This window comes from Gossypium raimondii, chromosome 9 (genome assembly GCF_025698545.1).
Source record: "Gossypium raimondii isolate GPD5lz chromosome 9, ASM2569854v1, whole genome shotgun sequence".
NCBI lineage: Eukaryota > Viridiplantae > Streptophyta > Magnoliopsida > Malvales > Malvaceae > Gossypium > Gossypium raimondii.
This window is the reverse complement of record NC_068573.1, coordinates 4,073,295-4,078,720: the sequence shown is the minus strand read 5'-3', so window position 1 is coordinate 4,078,720 and position 5,426 is coordinate 4,073,295.

Here is a 5,426-nt window from a genome sequence, read left to right as displayed (position 1 = left end):
ATTACCTCAAATACATCAAACATTATCGTGTGGACGCCTTCCATAATCAATCAACACACCTTATGCTTAACAAACTCCAACTGAGCTTTTTAAGCTCTCAAACCTATTGGATCCAAGGCTTTTGTGAACAAATCAGCTAGCTAGCTTTAAGTAGGCACACACTTCTTTCCACCTGTGCTTTCACAACCATCCATATTCCCAGCCTAGTCAGCATCGTTATATCCCACTAAGCACATTGCACAATATTTAGTAAACCAAATGCCAAAATCAAATGTACCAACAACATACCTAATGATTTTTTTATTGTATTGACATGTGATTCTTTAGGATTAGCCTAGTATTTGGCACAAACACCAACACTAAAGCCCAAATCAGGCTAGTTAGTTGTGAGATAAAGTAGATTGCCAATCATACTTCTAAATGTGGTTAGGAAAGTGGGAACTCCCTTAACATCTGTGCAAAAATTTTCATTAACAGACATAGGTGTCCTGGCTGGCTTAGAGTTTTCAATCCCAAAATTCTTATGCCATAGCTCCAATTCTGATACGATCTCATTCTTTGCAATTGACTAATTGTGTCACCTTTTAGTAGTTATCAAAAGTGCGAGCACCCTACATGATCTTCTCATTAGTTTTGGTAGTAAAAATACACTTGTCTTTTGTGAAATTAACAAGCACACATTGATCACACAGATGACTGATGCTCACTAGATTGGCTTTGATGTCATTCACCAACAACAAATTCTTCAAACAAGAAATGATAGGAATATTCAAGGTGCTTTTACTAAATATCTACCCATTCTTTTCCAAATGTCATCTTTTTCAGAGGAGAATGTTTTAAATCAGTTAGATAAGATTGATTACCTGTCATGTGCCAAGAGCAACCACTATCAAAATACCATACTCCTCCGATAGTGGACTTCAATAACCAATGTGCAACTAACATACACCTAGTCTCCTTCACCCAAACTCGTTTATGCTTTTTCATAGTTGATGTGCTATGGGGAGTAGGCGCTTCCTTAGGCATTGTGCATCTCCACCTTAAGTAATGTAACATCTTGAAACATTGGAGCCTTATAAGTTTAAAGGCTCCACAATAATGGAAAATAACCTTATAAGGAGTGATATTTTTCTTAATATGATTGATCAATACTAGTTTCAAACATTTTCCCATCTCACTATATCCCAAACCTTCCTTGCTCGGATCTTTCCTTCTTACTGCAAAGATTTCATCAAGCTTGCTATTGTTGGAGTTAAACTTTTCACGCATAAGTTTACTATCAATAAGCTCCTTCTTGACCTTCGCAAGCTTGTTATGTTCTTCTACAAGTAGAGTCTCTTTAGCCTCAACCTGTTTAAACAATAGAGTTATCCATCAACTACTTATTTTCCAACAGTAGTTGAGAATTGGATTCACACACTTGCCCCCATTTGCTTAACATATACTTGTATGTATTAAAAAAATCTTTATCAAAACTAATATCTAAGTCTCAGTCTCAGTCTTCATCATCCAATTTGGTAGTACCAACAACAAAAGTAACATAATTCATGTGATGGTCATCCTCTTAATCTAAGCTACTAGATGAATCTTCATCACTCCATGGCACATAAAGAGACGTGTTTTTTAAAGTGTTAGCACACTCGGAATAGATATGACCATAGATTTGACACTTATAGCATTAGACCCCTTTCTTCTTATCTTTGTCAGATTCCTCTCTAATTACCACTCCTTTGGGTTTGTTTTTTAGAACATTCATGCTAACTCTAAACTTCTTTATTCTTATTAACTACTTTCTGAATGCTTTATTAAATTTTTTATGTGAGTGACGCAATCTTTTCCTCGACTTTCTCAATTGTAGCGTTTTAGGAAGTTGTTACTCCCTTTCCCACTTGGAAAGCAATAGTTCTCTCACACTTGTCTTGCTGCATTTGGCATCTTCAAGGTTCATCTTAAAAATTTGCAAAGAGCCAATAAGTTCATCGACTGTCAAACTTTCAAGATCTTTAGCCTCTTCAATAGCAGTGACCTTAATAGAAAATGTTTCAAGAAGAGATCTCAACACCTTCCTATCCAATTTAGTATTTGAATATTCTTCACCTAGAGCAAAGGCTTGTTTAACATATCACATGTCATTGTATAAATCTCTCCAATGTTTTAAGATTCTTGCATTCTTAAACTCTCGAACCTGGAGGTCAGCATTATATGCAATTCCAAGATATCCTAAGCAAATTTAGCAACAGTGCATTTAGCAATCCTCTTGAATTCCTGCAAGTCTACTCCACAGAAGATGGCATATAAAGCTTTGGAGTTAGCATTAGCAAAATTTTCTCCCTTAATGTTCCAAAGCACTTCTAGCTTAGCTAATTTCCCATTTTCAATATCCATCATTGGTGGTTCCCATCTAGTAAGAACAACAAGCCAAGCCTTCTCACTAATGGATTTACTATAAGCTTTCATGTGAGCTTTCCAGAAGGCATAATAGCCAATTTCCAACAGCGGGGATGTGAGGCAGATGATCATTCCTTAGCTTGAATCTAGCAACACAAGAAATCTCCATAAGCTATGTTATGTTGCAAGCTCTAGAAATAATTGTTGACCCAAATAGTTGTTGTGACATAGTTTATGTGTTTCGAAGGAGTAGGCACTCCTTCAAGCATTGCGAAACAAAGAATAAAATAGGAGATAGAAAAGTTTGTTTATGCAATTCAGTTTACCTATGTCTATGAATCCTAGCTCAATGAGAAGTCTCCACTATCTCTAAACACTTACAACAAGTAATCCTAAATCTATTATACCCTAATGACAATTTCCTCACTTTTGTACCTTTGAAGACTAGAGCCTATACCACCAAATTCACCCTTGTGAACATATAATGTAAAACAGTAACATAAAAGTTTTACAATCAAATGAACTCTCACAAATAATGTTCCTCACTTGAACAAATTAAGTGCTCACAAATCATTCTAAAATCACAGATTAAATCCTCTAGATCTCTATACCGAAAACTTAGCTAGTTTTATCGAAAATACGATTTCACCATTCAAATATAGTTTTTAAAACTTAATTTTGATCCCAATCTTCCTAAATATCATCTAATTAATTATTTAAACCTTCAATTTAGTCAAATTTCGTGGATCTCATTTTTTCGGAAAAATTAAGCCAAAAGAGCTTTAAAGTGAAGAGATCATTCAAATCTTTCAAAATTACTTAAAGATTTGTTAAATTAGGATTAAGAACCTTTAATAGGATCAAATAAGTTAAAAAGAGCTTTTGAACAGTACTTTAACTCGATAAAATGAGATCCACTATTTTCAAGCTTGAAATCAACTTAAAATCAAAGGATCTATTGATGTCGTGAATTAATCGCTTAAAACTCAATTTAAAAAGCTAACACACTTAGTTTAATCATGAAAAGTCACAATGTTACCTTAATTTTGCAAAATTGACGAGCTACAAAGATAATTCGAGTTTGAACGTGTGAAAAAATTTAGAGAAATTAAGGATGAAATCATAAGTATTCTTTGAAATTGAAAGGATATTTTGAGTTTGGAGAGTTTAAAAATAAAAAATGATAAACTAATTTCGAAAAAAAAATAAGAATTTGTGTTTGGAAAATTTTTTGAAGAGATAAAGAATGAGAGGGAAGAAACCTAGGTAGTTTTAAATAGCCAACCAAATTTTAAAAATTGGGCATTTTCCCCTTTGACCACCTACAGTTTTTTTCCTTTTCCAAATTGGTCATTGTTTTTCAATTAAAGTCACTTTCAAAATTATTTTCAAATCAACTCTCGTTTTTAAAATCCTTTTTAACCAAATTAATTCCTGAACACTTAGTTTTAATTTCTTACCTAATTTTTTAATTCTAATTTTTTATTTTTATTTAATCATTCCTAATTAATTAATTATCTAACCTAATTACAAGTTTTGGTTCACTAACCCTCGATTTACTAACCTGATTCTACTAACCTAATTTTTGAGATGTGATAGTAGTGGCCACTAACCAAGGGTAAGGTATCAATACCTTGATATGGAATTGTAGCAATTCAACTATTGTCAAGCCATGCTTTCATACCTATAAGTTATGTACCGGAACTTGTGTCCCCTGGCGCAAGAATAGCCTAAAAACACTTAAAAACATCCTCAAACAACATCATAATATGCTAATAAGGTGCAAATAATTTTAAAACACATTCAATTAAAATTTAAACCAACATTCATCACAATAACATGCTCAACAATTTTAAAGATTCAAAGTGTAACATATAAATCATCAAATTTAAATACATTTATCACTTATTAAACACAGAACAAATAATTACAAACTCTTCAAGGGTCTAAGCCTTTATATACATGCCATTACACTAACATATCTAGTACAAGATTACATGGTTTACCCTCTTTAATCTTCCAATGGTGATGCGATGCTCTGAAATCACAAATTTAAACATCTCGAAAAGCATTTCACCTACGCGTTTAAACAACTAGTGTGATAAGCTTAGATAGCTTAGTAAGTACACAAAGATTTTATTAGCCTAGCATTAATTCATTAGTAGTTTGAACCTTTGGTAAATATTACACATAAATTCATTTAAGCCACATTTTATTGAAGTTTTACTCTATAGCTTTTGCCAACACATTGTTAAGACTTAATTGCTTGGAATTAGTTTGTTCATTTATTTTCAATTCATAATTAGGGTGGTTACCTCTTATGATAATCTTACTCTTAAAATGAACATTCATTCATAGTATTATGGTTTCACTTCCTTTATCCGATACATGCATTTTAATAATTTAGCCACTTAGCTTTTTTTGTTAATGCACCAATCTTGTAACTCCTATTACAAGGTCTTGTAATTCATTTTATGCACAAAGTAACAAATGTTAAGTTCATCAATTCCACTTTCCCATTAACCAAGTGTTTAATCACTTTGCTTGAAACACATTATTTTACTTACTAGTTCCACCCTTAGAGCTTATCAATTCATTTCAATATAGTGTTTCATGTCCATAACCAAATCAAATTTTCATAAATTCTAATTCATTTTATCCTTAGTAAACCATAGTAAGAAAAAATTTGTATACATGAGACCTCGACCAAACATACCACAAAAAATAGCACTCTAGAAGCGCTACCAACAAACCACACCAAAGATGGATCTATAATCCACATAAATGTTACGCCCGAAGGCATCTTCTAAAAACACATGCGCTAATTAGTTCCTATGCATGCCAATTATATCATCAATCACTAACTTTACTAGGGCATTTCACTTATTCATCACTTGCGAAATTTTCAAATTTCACATAATAATCACTTATACACATGCACACATCAATATTTCAAATATATAGCAGAACACTTGTACAAAGTGTTGGACAAACAAGTTTAAAAACAATGTTCCTAGGCATAATGAAAGTTTAAATTT